The 19488-nt window shown below is 36.9% G+C and overlaps 1 long non-coding RNA gene and 1 pseudogene across 3 annotated transcripts in view; one reads left to right on the forward strand and one right to left on the reverse strand.

The window, feature by feature from the left end:
* Positions 1-7897: 7897 nt before the first annotated feature.
* On the reverse strand, positions 7898-8134 carry LOC116282010 (small ribosomal subunit protein eS28-like; annotated as a pseudogene).
* A 5964-nt stretch (positions 8135-14098) lies between these two features.
* The window catches only part of LOC140699000 (uncharacterized), a 32201-nt gene continuing 26811 nt past the window's right edge, over positions 14099-19488 (forward strand). For 2 of the 3 annotated variants that reach the window (XR_012077014.1, XR_012077015.1), the window contains exons 1-2: positions 14142-14205; positions 14871-15043. This is a non-coding gene — a long non-coding RNA (uncharacterized lncRNA). The other variant, XR_012077016.1, reaches the window with a different exon arrangement.

A 19488-nucleotide genomic window follows, 5' to 3' on the forward strand; every position in this document is an offset into this window, starting at 1 on the left:
CTGATTCAGGGTCTTGGTTTCATTTGATGAACTAAAAATTAAAGAAGGAAATTTGAGAAGGAAAGCCAACTTAGATATAAGGGGGTGGAGAAGACAGCAAGTAGAAAAGGGGCAGATTTTATGGGCTGAGACTTTTTTATAACCTTTTGGATCCTCTCTTTTCAAAATGAATTTATAATTATAAATTTTTAAAAATAGGATATTTCCCAGGGCACTAGAAGAAGCTGGAACAAGGGTGGGGCCCTGACCTTTCAGAATCATTAGCTCCATTGTAAATCCTCTTTGGTTGGAGTGAGGAAGATGGAAAGCAATCATTTAGATGTTAAACATCTGTGTTTACTACAATATCAAATGTGAAACCAAAGACCAGTTCGTTAAGTTGATAGAGGCTGCAGTGTGGGCTTTGTGCCAAAGCATACTTGCATTTTCCTCTTTATTATCTACTTGGTTCTGGGGGTAATCCTCTTCTGAGATCTGAGGGTTCCTAGATCCCCTGCAGCCTGGGTTTCCCAGGCTCCCATGTCAGCTGATTTTGGCTAAAGGGAGCCACTGGGTGGAGATGGGGGTGGGAGGAGGGGAGGAGCTAGCTCCCTCTCTGTCTGGGTGGCACATTCAGAAGCAACGGCATCTCCCTGGGGATTCCAGTTCCCACGCGATGAACACGTCATGGATCCAGCTTCCAATATGAGACTATAGACCCTGGGCTCTGTTTCTGCGCCCCTCCCTTGTCTCTCTAGCAGAGGGTGGTGGACATTTCTGGGGGTTGCCAATTTCTGAGTGATCTTATTGTTCCCTCGTTGGTTTTTCAACTCCTCTGTCACCTGTGTAAAAAATCCCCTGCATTAAAGTCCTCTTGTTTCAAATACTCAGAGTGGATTCTCTTTTTCTATTGGAATCAGATTGATGTTGGAAAATTTCTGTCTAGCTTTATAAATTTGTACTCATTGTACTCATGAGTACATTGTACTCATGCTTAATTCTATGATCCCACTGTTCTTATTATGAACTCTGATTTTTAATGTAAAGTCTTTATACTTTTGCCACTATATGTATGTGTGTGTGTGTGTACATATATATATATATACATATATATATATATATAATTTTTTTTAATGGAGGTGCTGGGGGTGGGACGGTGTAGCTCAGTGGTAGAGTATGTGCTTAGCATGCACAAAATCCTGGTTCAGTCTCTTCTATTAACAAAGCTTAGCACTGTGGCAGCTGGCAAAAGAGAAAGAAAAAAATAAAAGAAAGAAAAGAAAAATGAATAAGATTTCCATGGACTTCACAGTCTAGTAAAAAGGACAATTAATTTATAGATAAGCATAAAGTTAACATAAGTATTATAATAGAGATACATTAGAGGTTTTGTGGGAACACATAAGACAGATATTTAATCCAGCCTGGCAGGATTTAAGTAAGAGGTTTATTATAAAAAGGAATACCCTAAGCAAAAATATGGAGATATTTAAGAAACCAAAGGAATAAATAAAAAAAAAAATCTCAGTTCACTTCCAAAATTTCTATAAGGTATCTCATTAATTTTATTTCATCTAAAGGAGAATTTAGTAAATAATTATTTTGTATCTCACATTGTTCCAAATATTAAGGAATTAAATATAAATTCTTATGAAACAGCTCACAACATACCCAAGGAAAAAGGAGATAAAATCTAGAAATATATTCTCTGAGGGTCTACATTCCATTAGACATTTTTTTCACAAGCATTAATGGTAATATTAATCCTCACCAGGACTCTTTGAAATATTTTTTTCCCAATTTGCAGACAAGAAAACGGAATGTCAGAAAAATAAAATAACACAAAGTCATATAGAAAATAAGAAAAATCAAGACCAAAACCCAAATTCATCTGCTCCAAAATCCATGCTGTTTCCATTAATTTTATAAAAAGATATTAAGAAAAGTTCTAATATTTTATTTTTATATCACTTTTAGAAAAAAATTAATATATCATATTATATAGTTTAAAAAGTCAAAAATTCTATGAACTTATAATTAAAAAAAAACAAAGTTCCACAACCATGAAAGAGCATCTAAAATGGAGAATTACATTCCAAAGTACAGCAATATATATACAATTAATACTTATTTAATATTGATTTAGTATTATGTTTGTAAAATGATAACACGTACTAAGCATATAGAAAATGCTGTATAATTCTAGTTTAAGTCACTTGTCATGTGCCTTTAACTTTGGGGTTTCAAAGTTTATGCTGAGATTTTAACTAGTTGACAATGTGCAGTAATGATGAGGTAAAAAGAGTAAAATGAAAGTTCTATGTCTTCTATGTCAGGTAATTTGATAAAATATAGGATTAGCATTAGTTCAAATAATTCCTGAACACAGGTCTCAAATTCTGGGAAATTATCACAAACAAACTGGAAATCATTCATCTCTACTTCAGGATAGAATTATTCAGAGTATACACGTTGCTTTGAAAGGCTTACTCTCACTACTGGGTTTACTATGGTATGCAAAATGATATGGGTGTCATTTTATCTACTAGCTGAGTTTTGTGAAGGAAACCTAACTTTGGATGCTATGTCACACTCAAGACACCAAAAAAGCATTTCCTCTTGTGTGTCAAGAGAAAAAACAATACTATTTCAGAGCATAAAAGGGACCTAGTTATGTCCTTAGATAAAAACAAAACAAAATAAAGCAAACAAAATAAAACAAAACAAACATTCTAAAAAGAAAATAGCAAGAAAAATAATCATGCATAGGGAGAAAAGTAAAAGATGACCAAATATTCAAAAGTGCATTGGCAGAATTCTTAGTGTACTTAAACATATTGTGCGTTTAGTGTACTGACAGAATTCTAGCACACTTACATACTGACACTTTCTAACAAAATTTGTGTTTCAGAAATTTGTTTTTTGAAAACATAATCATATGATACAATGTAATCACTATCGATAACATTCTTTTTGAGAAACATGGTCTATTTTCTCCTTTGGAAATCTAGAAATACACTTTCCTTAATTGTGGAGATGGCTTTAGTAGTCTTCTAGGGTTAGAGAGAGATGCAGAACGGGTCTCAAGCCTGAGGAAGTCACGACAGAGGAAATTGCAGAAGGTAGGACTCTGGGAGGGGCAGAGAAGTTGCAACCATGGATGTGAACAGAATTAATTGAATGATGTTTCCAGCAAAGCCCTTCCAGAAAAGGAGGCTAACTCAGCTAAAAGGAATACTCTACTAGCTCTTCTTCTTTATTTTTTCTGCCCAAGGTGCAGATATGATGGTTGGAGCTGCAGTAACAATCTTGTATTTATGAGATGATTTTAAACATAGAATTCATGTACTAAAGAATTCATGTTGAAGAAGAAAGATAGAGTGACCCTGGTTAATTTGTAAAATATTGTTCATTTCTATTGGCTTTTACAAATTAAATGGGAGTTATTTTACCAGCCCCAGACTGTCTGCCTTTAAACTTCAGTTATGTGAAGTAAATATGAATCTTGTTCAAGTTGCTCATATTTTGGGTCTTTGTTCCTAGTAACTGAATACTATTTATAAATAATACAAGGGACATAATGAAAATTTATCAAGAAACTTCTTTGCCAGGCGCTGTTATGAGGATAAGAAATGGAAGGCATTACTCGTGCTTTCAAAGTATTTTGTCTACAGCAAGCAAACAGATGACTATAATAATGCGTAATGAGTGCTTAGTGTGTTGGGAGAGCACTTCGGAAGGATATTCAGACTCACTTGGAGCGTTCTTTTAGTTCAAGAAAAATCTTGTGTTATGCAGTCATGATGCTGATTTAGCTAAAGAATTTCAGTGTATTCCAGCTGTATGATACTGGTAGAAGTAGATTTTTACTTCTTTTCAGTCCTTCCCTAGTTTTCTTCATCCCAGTGAATAGTACTTAGATTTTCATTTTGGTTTTGGTGATATGTCTTGCTGTGAAGCATTTTCATTTATCCTCTCATGATTAGTTGGGTTTTTTGAATCTGTAGATTGGTATCTTTCATCAGATTCAAACATGCTTAGCCATTTTGTCTTCAAACATTGCTTCTGCTTATTATCTCTTTCCTATTTTCTTCAGGACACTTAAATGTATATTAAACCCTTCCTTGTCTATTCTGTGTCACTTAAGCTCTCTTCTGCATTTTCTATTGTTTTATCTTTCCCTGCTTCATTATGAATCTTTTCTTCTAGTTCAGTAATTACCCCTTCAGCTATGTCAACTGTCCATTGAATTCTTTATATTGACACAGTTTTCAGTTGCTGAATTTCTACTTAGTTTGTTCTCATGTTTGTCTCGTCATGTTTTAAGAGTTTCTGATTCCTTACTTGAAATTATTAAGCCTGAATTTTATTCCCTTGAATATAGTTGATTTAAAGTCTGTGTTTGAAAATTCCAAGATTTAGAGTATTGTTCATTTCTATTGGCTTTTACATCTGCTAGTCTTGTATTATCATATATCTAACCAGATTTTATTCAATGCTGGTCTTGAAACAATATTTGTAGAAGAATTTGTGGAGGACACTATTTTTTCTCCAGAAGGCATGTATATTTGGCTTATATAGGCACCTATGCAGTAGCAATCGAAGATCATCCTAATTCAATTTCCATGCCTGAAATTCTTCTGAGTCTCGCAGATGACAGGAAGCTGGTGCCATCTGTGCAAGGGCTGGTGTGCTTCTAGTTCACCCAAATCTCATGATGCAGCCTGTCAGAGCCCCAGGCTGAGGCAGGAATGGCTCAGCAGAGTTCCTACTCTTGCCAAATGTTAGACTCTGAATTTTTTTTCTCTAATTTTCTCGAGGATGTTAAAAAGAACAACTCAACTGCCAGATCTCCTCTTCTGGCTGGGCAAATATAGGGCAAAAATAGCCTCAACTATTGGACTTACATTTCTGGATTTCCATTGTCTTTTATCATAGTCTATTGATTTCTCACTTGTTAGCTGTTCAGTTACCTTAAAAGATTTTTTTTAAACTGTGTATTCCACCTCTATTACTATCCTCAGTAATGATTTGGATGATCTAATCTGCCATTACCAAAAGTAGAGGTCTAGTTCCATCAGTTTCTCTCTAAACTGACTCTGGAATCCATCCAGTTGTCTCCATTTCACTACCAACATCTTTAAGTAGACACCATCATCTTTTACTTGGACTATTGAAATAGTCTTTTAACTTAATTTTCTTGTATTCTGGATTTCCTCCTTGAATCTGAGGTTCCTCAACCTCAGCATTATGGACATTGTAGGCCAGATACTTTTTTGTTGCGGATTGTGGTGGCTGGTGGGGAGCAGCTGTCCTGTGCATCATATAATGTTTGGAAGCATCCTTTGTCTCTACCCAATAGATGATAGTAGAACTTTCCCCCCTTCCCTCCCCAGATATGACAACCAAAAATGTCTGTACACATTGTCAAATGTCCCCTGGGGGACAAAACCCTCTGTTGAGAACCACTGTTGTAATCCATCTGTTATACAAATGTCAACCTAAAAATTATATAAGTTATCAGCCCCTCATCATTGAATGTCCTTTAGTGGCTCTAAAAACACTATTTAAACTTCTTATAAAGCCTTTCCAGACATTAACATGCAAGGGTTTCTGCTTATTTTCCTAACCACATTTCATGCCAATTTTCTGTTTAGACTTTATATTAGAGCTGTACTGATCTTTTTCCTTCTCAAAACTTTTTACAACTCTTGGGACTTTGCATGTAATGTTTCCTTTACCTAGAATGCTTTTAATCTTGCTTTTTCATTCTATAGATCTCAGCTTAATTGACATTTCCTTAAATAGACATTTTGTTTGAATGAGCATAAAGGGAGGACAAAAGGAAGAAATTTAAAATTTTAATTCTAGGTTGGATACTATCTCAGATGAAACAATCTCTTAACAAAACAAGGGAAGCCAGGACAACACACAACAAAACCAAAATCTATCAACTACCCTTAACCTTCTCTACCAAGGCAAATTATGATTTTCTCCTGGTTTGCTGAGTCCCAGGAAACAAAGGTCCAGAAAACACCACTATCCCATTCTTAGGACTTTTTCTGCTCATCTTTTTTCCCCCTAAATACTATCTCTCAGATTGTTTCAAGATCCTATTATGTTTTATGACCAAACCAACAATTTCTGAGAGGATTAAAAACAAAACTTTTCTCCTTTTTTTCTTTTGTATTTCATCTACCCTTTCTCCATATTCCTATAAACTACAATTTTAAAGCACACAGTGAAATCACACAGATGATATTTCTCAAAGGGAATTATATCAAATGTGTTTTACTTCATTGAAACAAATTAATTTGACTCCGAATTTCTTTCTTTTGTGTTTAGGTTCAGAAAGATGTTAAGTGACAGGATTTCTATTTAGCCCATTATCTCAAGTTTCAGCATAAGGATGCCCCTGCCTTAAGGTAGAGGTTAGTTTAATTCTTCGAATCTCAATTGAAATAATTCTGGAGAACTCTATCCAAATCACCAGACATTTATATTAGCTAACTTCCTGATGGAGGATAAACTGTCTGCAGATGCCGAATATGAAAGGTAGGAAATAATGCCCATTCACAATATTTTTCCACTATCCCTGCTACAACTAAGATTATAAAAGATAGAATGTTAACTTAAATAAAATAGAGTTTGGATTGACAAGACCTATAGCAGAAAATATTGTGAAACGCTGTACTGTCTTTTCATATGTATAGTTTATCATCATTATTTATATCAGACTATGAGAAACAGATGTCTGATTCTGTAGTTTTCTCTAGGGAGAAATAACTAATACTAATGAAATACAGATTATGTTTAAACAGATAATCAAGAATTAAAATTTATGACACCAAACAACTCTTGGGAAGGGAATGGTCTGCTTGAAGCTTCTGGAGACAACATGCACCTGAGAAGAAATATCAGATAGTCTGAAAAGGAGAAAGAATACCTGAAATGTACACTCCTGAAATATTGATACAGCCTTAGGAAAATTCTGAAGTACAAATGAGTCTAATCCCCATTTTCTCAACATGAGTCAGGTATACAGTTTTAATCAGGACATAACTAGAGGAACGTGTGGGAACTCATGAAAGAGCAAGTCAAATTCTACAAAGGAGAGGGCACATGACGAATAAATATTTTACCAATTTTTTCAGGGTAAGAAACAAAAATGAAATCTGACAGCAGAATGGGAACCTGGTGTAAAGGGAAAATACTGGGCAGAAGAACAGGAACTCGAGCTTCAAATATTCTCTCTGATTTTGTGAACTTGGATGAGTCATTTGCTTTCCCTGCCCCATTCTCCAAATTAATAAAGTTTATTTTTTAGAGAAATTTAGGTTCACAACAAAATTGAGCAGTATTCACAGACTTCTCACAAACCTGCTGTTCCCACACATGCACAACTTCCCATTGTCAGAGTCTGCGCCAGAGCCCTACACTCATTACAATGAGGGGAACTTCACCCACCATTATCACTCAACATCTCTGATTTACACTCACTGAGATTAACTCCTGATGCTGTACATTCTATGAGCTTTGACAAATGTATAATGATGTGTATCCACCATCGTAGTAAGCACAGAATAGTTTTGCTGCCCTCAAAATCCTCTGTGCTCTACCTGTCCATCCCTCTCTTCCTCCTCACTAACTTTTTATCATCTCTGTAGTTTTGCCTTTTCTAGAAAGTCAAATAGTTGGAATTATGCATTTAAAGTTTCCTCTGTGTCTTTTCATGCCTTGATGATACATTTTTTTTAAGTTCTGAATAATATTCCATTGTCTGCAAAATATTTATCCATTCACCTAATGAAGAAAATCTTTTTTTTTAAACACACAATATAAATGCTTTATTAACAGTCATCAGATTATCCTTGTGGACCAAGTGGTGGACCCAGACATCCAGGACCCAGCCACAAGTTCAGCACAGCCTCTGAGCCTCTTGCTCTGACTCCAATATGGTGAGCATGTTGCCTGTGCCAACAGGACCTTTCACTTTTCAGATGATGGAGTGGCTTGTGTGGTCCATGAGTTCCATGTGCACCTGTCTGCACTGTCCCTGCAAAGTGGTTTGGCCCAGCACCTTGGTGACCCTAGCCAGCTTGATGGACTGCATATGGCTCATGTCCATGATGGTGGCAGAGTGGTGGTCAGGTGGACCTGAAGGACATCTTGATTGCTTCCAAGTTTTGGCAATTAGGAATAAAGCTGTTATAAACATGTGTGTACAGATGGACATACAAGTTTTCATATACATTTTTTGTGGAATATGAGTTTTCAACTCTTTTGGGTAAATACCAAGGAGCATAATTACTGGACTGAATGGTTATTAATAATTGATTCAATTTCTTTACTAGATAAAGGATTATTCAGACTGTTTATTTCTTCTGAGTGTGAGTTTTTGCAGATTGTGCCTTTCAAGAAATTGATCCCTTTTATCTAAGTTATGGAATTTGTGAGCATAGCTGTTTATAATATTTCTGTTCTATTTTTTTAATGTCCATAGGTTCTGTATAATGTTCTGTATTTCATCCCTGATAAAAGTAATTTGCGTCTCTTTTTTTTTAGTTAGCCTATCTAGAGGCTCAACAATTTTACTGATATATTCAAAGGACAAGCATTTGGTTTCATTGATTTCCATTTTTCAATTGGTTTATGCTCTAATTTTTTGTTATCTCTTTGTTCTCTGCTTACCTTGGATTTAATTCACTCTTCTTTTTCTAGCGTTCTATGATGAAAGCTTACATTATTGATTTTAGATCTTTCTACCTTTCTAATACAGATATTTAATGCTACAAATTTCCCTTTAAGCACTGTAACCCAAATAACTTCGATAAGTTGTATTTTTCATTTTCATTTAGTTAAGATATTTTAAAATTTTCTTTTGTGATTTCTTCTTTGACACATGTGATTAGAAATGTGTTGTTTAATCTGTAAATTTTGGGGAATTCTTCTGCTATCTTTCTGTTAGTTATTTCCAGTTTAAGTCCTGTCTAAGAGAAGGCATTGTACAATTTCTCTTCCTTTCAACTTGTTAAGGTGTGTTTTGTGTCCCAGAATGTGGTCTATCTTGTTGAATGTTCTGTGAGAGTTTGAGAAGAATCTGTATTCTGCTGTTAGATGAAGTAGTCTAGAGATGTGAATTACATCCAGTTGAATGATGGTGCTAATGAATTTAACTACATTCTTATTGATTTTCTTCCTGTTGAATCTTTCCATTTTTGATAGAGGAGTGTTGAAGTCTCCAATTATAACAGTGATTTATCTATTTCTCTTTGAAGTTCTATCAATTTTTGCCTCATGTATTTTGATGATCTATTGTTAGACACACACACATTAAGGATTGTTATGTCTTCTTGGAGTGTTGACCTTTTTAATGAATATGTAATGCCCCTCTTTATCCTTGATAAACTTCCTTGCTCTGAAGTGTGCTTTATCTAAAATTGCTGGGGGAATGATTATAAATCAATAAAAAAATAATTATTGGGGGGAGGGTATAGCTCTGTGACAGGTGCATGCTTAGCATGCATAAGGTCTTATTTCCAATCCCCAGTACCTTTTTTAAAGAAAAAAAATCAAATAAATAAGTAAACCTAATTACTTCTCCCTTCTAACAATAATAACAAAACTAAAACTAAAATGAGGCATGAATATAGAAAGCTCCAAAGACACCACATAAAATGTAGGGCTCATCTGTTGCTCATCAGAAAACAGAATATGTCAGACTTTCACAGAAACTTCTATGAGTATGAGTGAGAGGGATGGAAGCATGAATGGGGCTGGGCTTTCAAGGGAGAGGGTTCATTGGTTTGAGATTCATTTTAAGTGTTGAGTGGAGCAAAGGGACGAGGAAGAAAATAATGATGTCACCAGAGTAGAAGAACTAAAAGGATTTCCTGAAGATTATGGGTCAAGAGAATGATACAGATATGAGAGTTTTTCGATTTATAGTGGCATCAGCTGTTGAAAAGTTTGCATTTCACACATTGCCTAAATGGACCCAGATTTGCAGAGGTGAAATGCTGGCCTGCTATTCTAATAAGTCTTTAGCTTCAGAAGACAAGAGAATATATGCCAATTATTATGCAAGGGGAAACAGATGGGGATGATGTGGACATCCAAGTGATGGGGTGATGGATCTTGGACCATTCGAGCAGAAATCCTTTATCCTCCTCAACATGTTGAGTGTCTGTTCTCTTCTCAAGGGAACTGCCTGACTTTCTGCTCACTATTTTTCTGGTTATTTGGGGAAAGAAATTAATTACCCACATAAATTACATTATGTTCTTCATGATTTCAACTCTTCAAGGCAAACCCTCTGTCAGCAAACTCAAACAGAATAAGAGTCCCTCTTCTATGTCCCTAAATGCCTGTGCATATCTGTGCCATAGCACTTATCACTCCTTATGGCAGTGGGTTTCAGCTTTTTGGTTTTTGAGCATAGAATTTTTTGCCAGAATATTTGAAGACATTAAAACATATGTATCAATGTCACTGTGTTCATTGGGTAGCACTTCAGTCTTGTGTTGTTATTTGAGAAGGGTGTTAACCCCTGATTTATACCCTCAGGAGGAAAACGTCTCAAGCGTTTCAGTAAATGCACAATTTCTCAACAGCTATGGTTTAATATTGCATCTCTTACTCCTCTTGGTTTTCATCCTGTAATGTGCCACTTTGCGTAAAATGTTCAACTCCTCTTTGATCTCATTGTATGTATCTTGCTTTGTAATAAATAAAAATTCAAGTGATCAAACTTTGGCACATGGACAATTTAGAGTATACCAGTGCCACTTCACAGTGGTTGAGAACCACTATTGTATTAAAATTTTTTTTATGATTATGATTAATGGATGAATCATTTGAATTGAGCATAGAGACTATCAATATTGTCTATATATTACAAATGGATGAATTTGAAGGACTTGAAGTAATATGTCATGCTTCAAAATGTAGGCATTTAATTTTTTAAATCTCATAATTCTTTGCCACCACTGATATTCAAAAATTTCATTTAAAGATTTTGCAAATGTGCTTACTGTTTCTTCCTTCATCCTGATCTCTTCTCTGTCTTTTGCTTGCCACAAAGATTCTCTGGTTCTTCCCAAAAATTTCAGTACAGCTCAGAAGTTACATACCACCTCATCATGGGAAAGTTTAAAACATTAGACTTCATTTTTTTTTTAAACTGAGGAATGTATTCCCAGGAGAGTTTATTATCACAAAGCTAGTTGTGGTCCCTAAATAATTAACTTATAACCAATATACATGTGAAATTACTGCTTTAAGCTCACCTTGGTGACTGTTTGCCATTAAATTAGTAGGATAAATAATTTATGCCAAAATGTAGGCCTGAGACAACACCATTAAAACTGATAGGGCTTGTTCATTAATTATAAGAAATTAGATGAAACACAATTCCCAAGTGCAAGCTATCCTGTGGCATAAACGGGGTGTTAGTACTGCAGCTGCATATAGGAATAGGCGAAGATTCTGGAATTGCTCAGCTGATGTGATCTCTAATGGAGTAAGTGTGCAAAGCATTGTGCTAAATATATGTGGAAGAAAAGGCAAGTATTTGTGTGAATCAAGCTAATGAGAATGAAACATTTCTTGGGTTAAAAAAATAGAACTGCTTATTTTTTATTTCAATTTATGGCACTGATTCTTGAACTTTGTTTGATCTCAAATCATTTATCCCCAGAGAAAATCTGATTCAATAGGTCTAGGGTGAGCCCAAAGAATCTCTCTTTAAGCAAGCACTGCAGGTGTTTCTGATGCAAGTGGTTAGTGGACCAAATTTTAAGAAGCAAAAGTCTATGCGATTTGATGTGTTTGACCGCCATGTCTGCCAGATCCCTGTCTTGTTCACTTGTATGGCTCCAGCACTTCACTTGGTGCCTTGATTCAATAAATAATCACTTTTCCAAAGAGTACCTTGAGCCTAGGTCTGTGCACAGAGCAGTGAACCAGGCAGATGGAGCTTTGACAGCGTGGATATAGGGAGCATTTTCAACACCTCACCTCTTAGCACATTGGCTCAAAGTGGCTCCTTGTTGACAGCTGACATGCTGATGGGAACTATGATAAAACTATAACTAAGGAAATTGTTGAAACCAAAAGTTAGATGACTGTTAATACAAATGGAAACTTCGGTGCTTTCGTGGTGAATGTCTTAGTCTGTTTGGGCTGCTGTAACAGAATGTCATACCCTGGGTGGCTTATAAATGACAGAAATTTATTTCTCACAGTTCTGGAGGCTGGAAGTCCAAGATCAAGATCAAGGTGTTCCGGCGAGGGTCTTCTTCCTGGTTCGTGACAGGTGACTACTTGATGTGCCTTCACATGGGAGAAGGGGGGCAGAAAAGGGACTCTCACTTACCCCGTGTTTCTCCTTTACTCTCAGGCTACCACTCTCAGGCTTGCAAACACTTCTGACACCAGAAGTGTTTGTGGAGGTTTTTTCCCTGGCACCAAGCAATTCTCTGTGACGACACCTGGGTATCCGATGATTGAATTCAGCTGTGACACTAACTGAAGTTAGCACAGACCCATAAGGCTAAGGGCTCAGTCCCACGAGACAGTCCCCCACTTCAGATGCCAATGGTGAGTAGTAGGTCCCCAGGTCACCCACAGATTCTGTCCAACTAGACCACAAGTCAGAGGTTTCCATGACTCTCCCATTCTTGGAAAGACCAAATATTAGAACCAAAGATGCCCCTAGTACTCTGACCACTTAGGAAATTACAAAGGTTTTAAGAGTTCTGTGCCAGGAACCAGGAGCAGACAACAATAGATGTATGTTCTACTACTTCACAGGGGCTTGGCAGGCTTTCCGAGGACTTTTACAAAGGCACCGATCCCATTCCCAAGGGCCCCATCTTCATGACCTAAGCATCTCCCTGAGGCCCCACCTCCTAATAGCATCACACCAGACATGAGGATTTCAGCCTATGAATTTTAAGGGGGGAGACCAACATTCAGCTCCTAGCAGTGAGATGGATTGGGAGAAGGTGTGTTGCCTTCTTTATATTTTGTTTCCCCACAAGCTAACAGGGCTGACCTCATTTCCTGGCCTAGACCCTCTCCAAGGATGTTCTCCTACCGTTAGAACCAGGGGGTTACCCTGGCCTAGTGGAGAACATCAAACAGGCAGTTTTCAGTCTTATGATTACACAAAAGATGCTCATTGAGCATGGAATAAGGGTTGCGAACTTAGTGTGAGGTGGTCAGGGGATCCTTGTTGAGGAATTACCGTTGAAGCTGAGCATTGAAAAGTCAGTAGAATTGAGCTAAGTAAAGAATCTAAGAGTAGGGCTGAGTGGGGGAGATTTTCATGGAAAGCAAACTGCACGCATGCCAGGGTGACTTTGAGGAAGAAAGCCTAATTTGTAACAAAAGCTGAAAAACCAGTAAGGCTGGATCCCTGGAGGATGAAGGGAGAGAGACTGGAAAGATAAGCAGGCTTAGACTGAGGAGAACTTTGCAAGTCACTGAAGTTTTAAACTAAGTGACTAGGCACTTAATAAATATTGTGATCAAATATCACCATAATCTCAAAGTTGAGAAATAATCTCAAGGTTCATAAAGTTCTTCGAATCTTGATGGAGCAGTGCCTACTTCCATGTAAACAGAACTCCAGTTTGTTTGAGGCTAGTACATACCCAGCCCCGGGGGATGCCTCAGAACCAGTCTAATACAGTCACGCCTACTTTCTTCCCATTTGCCGGCTGTTATTCCAGCCTCCCTAGTGTCAAGGAATGGCCTGTATGTGACCTCTATCTGGTCAAGCCGATGAGAGGAAAGTCTGCTCGGGGCGTGTGTTTAGTTTCCTGTTGCTCCTGTTACAGATTGCCACAAACTCAGTGCCTGAATGCACAAATGGGTTCTCTTGAAGTTCTGGATGCCAGCAGTCCAAAATCAGTCTCGTTGGGCTAACGTGGAGATGTCATCAAGGCTGTTTGTTCTGGGAACTCTAGGAGAGACTGGGCGTCCTTGTTTCTTTTAGCTTCTGGAGGCCACCTGCACTCTTGGCTCCTGCTGCCCCCCTCACATCACTGCAGCCCCCTGCCGTTTATGACATCACCTGCTTTTCTGTGTCAAACCCCCTCCACCTCCTTTTCACAAGGACCCTGGTGATTACAGTTAGGGCTCACCTAGGTAATCCAGGAGAATCTCCCACCTCAAAATCCTTAATTTCATCACCTCTGCAAAGTCCTTTTGCCCTATAAGGTGACATTCACAGGTCCTAGGGCTAAGATGAGAATGTGGTGGTTGTTGTCCCACCTTCCAGGTCTCTGGATAACTTTCTGCTTTCCAATCATTGGAGAGCCCTCTTTTCAATATCTCTCTTCCTTGCTAAGAATTTTTGGGAGAGATTTTTGTTCATGTTGTAGCTATGATTTTTTTATTAAAAAATTTTAAAAATATATATATCTTTTGGCTTTATTGAGGTATGATGAACAAATAAAAATTGTATGCATTTAGGTTGTACAATGTGATGTTGTTTTTTCAAGATGTACAACATGATTTAATATACGTATACACTGTGAAATGATGACCACAGTCGAGTTCATCAATATGTCCATGAGCTTACATAGTTACTTTCTTGGTGAGTGTGTGTGTGTGTGTGTGTGTGTGTGTGTGTGTGTGTGTATGTTGAGAACTTAAGCTCCACTCTCTTAGCAAGTTTCAGGTATAAAACGCAGTGTTATTAACTGTGATCACCAGAACTTAATCAGTGTATAATTCAAAATTTGTCCTCTTTGACCAGCATCTCCTCCATTCAACTCTAAGGTTCTGTGAGTGAGACTTTTTTAGATTCCACACATAAGTGAAATGATACAGTAATTTTCTTTCTCTGCTTGGCTTATAGCACTTAATATAATGTCTTCCAGGTTTACCTTTGTTGAAGCTCTGGTGCCTGGAGCCACTGCAGCCATTTTATAACCAGCAAATGGCCTTAAAGGAAGAAAACCCCACACACTAAGGACAGAGAGCCTGGGTTCTTCAGAGCAATGTTGAGCTGCCGCATAGAACCTTGAACAGCATACCTCCAGATCTCCTCTAGGTAAGATAGTTAACTGACTTTCCTGTTCATGCCACAGTAAGTTGTTACTTGCAACTGAATTCATCCTCACAGCTCCATTAGAGAAATGAAGCTCGGTGCTATTCACAGCCAGGAAAATGTTATATTTTTATTATCATTTTTTACTGAAGTATGGTTGATTTACAGTATTGCATTAGTTTCTAGTGTACAGCATAGTGATTCAGTTATACATATATATTTATATTATTTTTCATTATACGTTATTACAAGCTATTGAATATAGTTCTCTGTTCTGTTCAGTAGGACCTTGTTATTTACCTATTTTGTATACAGTAGTTTGTATATTATTTTAATATTAACATAGAGATTTTAATAATATAGACATTAATATAGGAACAGAGACTTCCACAGACAGAAGAGAATTAAGAGATCATCTAGTTCAGCCTCTTTATTTTAAAGATTACTAACATGAGGCTCAGAGAGGTGATAGATTGCAGCAAAGTCAACAGCCAAAGTTAGTTCACAAGTAGGGTTATAATTTCAACTACTGGCTCCTGGTTCAACATTTCCCCAACCCTGGAAGCTTTGGGACAATTGAAATGATAACTTAGAGGGGGAAAAAGGCAAAGAGCAAACATCTTACCCTTTCTCTGGGATGCAAGCTTTAACCAGGTTTCAAGTTCTTCTAACATGATATAATGTAATGGGGAGAGCTCTTGACATTAAACGGCAAAATCTGTATTTAAAAGGCTGGGATCGTGACACATTAAAGGGCTGTTAGGATGTTGGCAACGAATACCAAGAATAACTGATGATTGTTATTATATAAGAACAAAGAAGTGGATTCTCTGGAATTAAAGGTGTTTCAGTGTTATTGTTGCTGTGGGGAGGAGTAGGCACCTGGATTTTTTTTTCTCAGGACAGCTTTATCCACATAACACTCGGTGTATTTTGCCCCCATAATGGAGAGTACTCGTCCCTCTTTAAATATCATCATATGGTTGGTGGCCAATGGATAATGGATCACTGAGTGTCAAGGTGACTGGCTTTCAATGCACACAAAACTAAAAATTATAGACCTGTCATTCCAGAGGCAGGCCACAATTAGCTGTCTATGCAACTTGAAATTTCCATTTTGTCAGCTGAGTAATCAGTTGACTGGAGTTTCTCATTTTGGATGCATTTCTAAGGCTTTTGTGGGCTGGCTTTTTAAAATGTGGATTGTAAAGTAAATAAACAGTGCACTTAATCAGATGTATTCTTTTTAGAAACACCCCCTTCCCAAACACACAGACAAACCCCAATATTGTTATAATAGTAACAACAATAGTGTGAGAAAACAATTTAAGCCTTGGGTATGTTAGTCAGGGAGAGTAAAAATTCACGTTGAAAAATAAGAATTACGCCTGAAAAATTGGGAGTCCAAGGGTGAGAAAGAGAAATAGAGTTTTTTGGCAGCCAGGTAAATTGGTAAGGTCACCACATGAGAAGTAAAATCAGTCCTAGAAGTCAAAACTGGGAAATTTTAGTCTTGGAAACACTCACTGACTGAAAACTGTTGGTTTACCTGTTTTCTATCTAGCTTTGGTTTCTAATTCTCTGAGTTCTGTCTTTCCTCTCTCCTTCTCTTTCAGAACTAGAGAAAATGATGCCAAAGTGAAGTCTATTGAAAAATTGTATTGCAATTTCTTTCTATCCGTTTCATATAAATGTAGTAAACTCCAGGACTCTACAGTCTTAGATCAGATTCTAAACCATCTACTTGGACCTGGATCTTGTCTACCCTCCTGGCCTCTTGCCCCCAGCCCACATTACTCTCTGCCTCACTTGGATGACACCTGACTAAATTTAAATTGCCAAACCATGAGGACGCAAGTAGAGTTGACAATCAATACTAATTAAGCAAAAAGATCAGAAGTCTGAGATCAGAAGTCTTTGAGTGAAACCCTCTCTATGAGTCCTGGAAATCTCATGATTTTATTTAACTTTCCATCATGATTTTGATTACTGGGCATGTTAGGCAAGGTTACACGGAATAGAAGAGGTATGCTGGGCACAGGAAAAACATTGAATTTGTATTGTATTGAAATAGGTCCTAACTAGACTGTTGATGGTGAAATATTGACTATTCCATTGTTTTGAATGACTGAGTGTCATACTTTGCTGGAATTGATTTCTGAGCCTCAGTCAAGGAGTGACTTAATTTACAATTAGAGTCACTCTGTTGTGTAACTCAGATTATGCAAAGATCATTCTGAAAAAGCAACTGAGATTTAACCCAGGGTTTGGTGCATGGTTTCTCTTAAATTTCCCTTTATTTGTTGTTGTGTATTCAGTATTTAAAGGAGCAAAAGACTTTTTTCATCTCTCTAGGAAAAAGAACAAGCACATAATCTAGGATTACAGGAGGCTGACTCTCTGTTTTATAAGAATCTAAACCTAGCAATTGGTTAATATCCTGTCTCCCATTTCGAAAAACAGGAAGCTTTGTCATTGCTTCCTAATGATTAGCACAAAAAGGGAAAGGCTTTTCAAAACCAAGATAGAATCTCCTTAATTCCAAAAGTGTCCATTTAAGAAATATAAACTGTGAAGATAAGCAAAGGCTATTTTCTCTAAAGGAAAGCATTTTCAAATGAACAGAAAAAGCAAATGTGGATTTAATTAGGTGGAGTCAGATGGGTATTAATTATTCACCTTTCCAGGGCGAGAATGGCGTTGCTGAAGAAATGAATAAGGCATGCAATCGGCTTCTTTCCTTTCCTTTCTGGCGCTGCTGGTCTGATCTGAACTGGCGGAAGATGTCATAGCAGGAGGGCAGAATGAAAATTTGTCTTTCCCTTCACAACTGGGGGTAGATTGTCTTTGAAAAGTGTAGTACTTTCCGTTGAAATAAAAGGTTATTGATTATCTGCTTTGAGGCGTAATAAACCTTCTTAGGTTTCTCTCTTGTGTTTGGAGTACACACATACTCATCTGTTACACTCTCTTTAATACTTTAAAGAATAGCTAAATAAAGTTTGTTCTCATTTTCAGAGTTCCATATATTCTAGAATTGGGGCTAGTAGCCAAAGTGGTCAATAATTCAAGCTGAGGATAATCACACAAGGAATAGACCTGTTTACTTTCGCACAATCTCTTTTAAAAGCATTAGTTTAGCATCGGTTCTCTTACCCAAGTAAGATTGCATGATGCGTATGGAGTCTACCAATGAACTACACTTAAAACCCGCGCAGTGAAAGATCAGCACTTACTTGAGTACCAAAAAATGTGTTAGAGATTATTGCAAGATATTGAATAGGTTTCCAGCTGGTATTATTTTTAAAAACAATATTCCTTTTGCTAAAGTCCGGCAAAAAGAGGGGTAAGAAAGAACCAAGGGAAAAGAGTTAGCAAATTTTGGTTCTAGTCCTGACGCTGATCATGACTGATGTTACATGCCTTTCAATATTTGTCAAAATATCTGTCGCTGGACGCTGAGTGGTGATGAGAGCATGTGACAGGATGGAGCTGGAGGGAGTAGAGGCAGAGAGAAACTCACCAACCCTGAACAGTGTTTCCAAGGAGCGAAAATACTCTTTTATCATGTCTACATTCTAATTATACTCTCAAGCTACATACTTTTAAGTCTTTAGGAAACCTCATGTAAACTGCCTTTTATAGCAGAGGAAACCAAAACCCATGAAGACAAAGTGACTTGGCTCAAATTGGACAGCTTGTCAATAGCAGAGCTGGAACCAGACTCTAAGCCTCCAATTTCCTGTGTAAGATACATTTTGTTCCTCAATGAGTTGTTTTAACCATGGGACTGAGAAAATGTGTCATCTTTTCAAAGTAGCACTGCAGGTTTTTGTAGATAGCTCTTCTAAAAGTTGAAATAACTGTATTGTCTTAACAAGTCCATTATAAATTTTGATTCAGGATAGACAAATATGATTTAGTTATGTTAATTACTGATGTTTTAAATCCCATGACTGTAAAGGAAAAGAATTGTAGATATATAGGATAAAATTCCATTCTTTATTTTAAAAACCTATTTTGTTGGGGGAGAGGTCTGTAAAGAATAGAATAGGAGTCAAAAACACTGAATCCCCTTGTGCAATAGCTGTTTAGGTAAAATACCTTGGTGAAGCTGGAAACCACTTGAAGAAACGTATAGTTGTATACATGTGGCAGAACCTTGCCTTAAACTTGAATTAACTGATGTAGTTTTTTAAATTGCTGTATAGTTGATTTACAATGTTGTGTTAGTTTCTGGTTACAGCATAGCGATTCAGTTAAACATACATCTATTCTTTTCCATATTCTATTTCACGATAGGTTATTGCAAGATATTGAATATAGTTTCCAGCTGGTATTATTTTTAAAAACAATATTCCTTTTGATAAAGTCCAGGAATTTATGTAACAAAATGTCCCTTTCTTTGTGAGAGAAGTTAAATAAGCCCACCGTTTCCTTAAATGATT

Source organism: Vicugna pacos, chromosome 10 (genome assembly GCF_048564905.1).
Source record: "Vicugna pacos chromosome 10, VicPac4, whole genome shotgun sequence".
NCBI lineage: Eukaryota > Metazoa > Chordata > Mammalia > Artiodactyla > Camelidae > Vicugna > Vicugna pacos.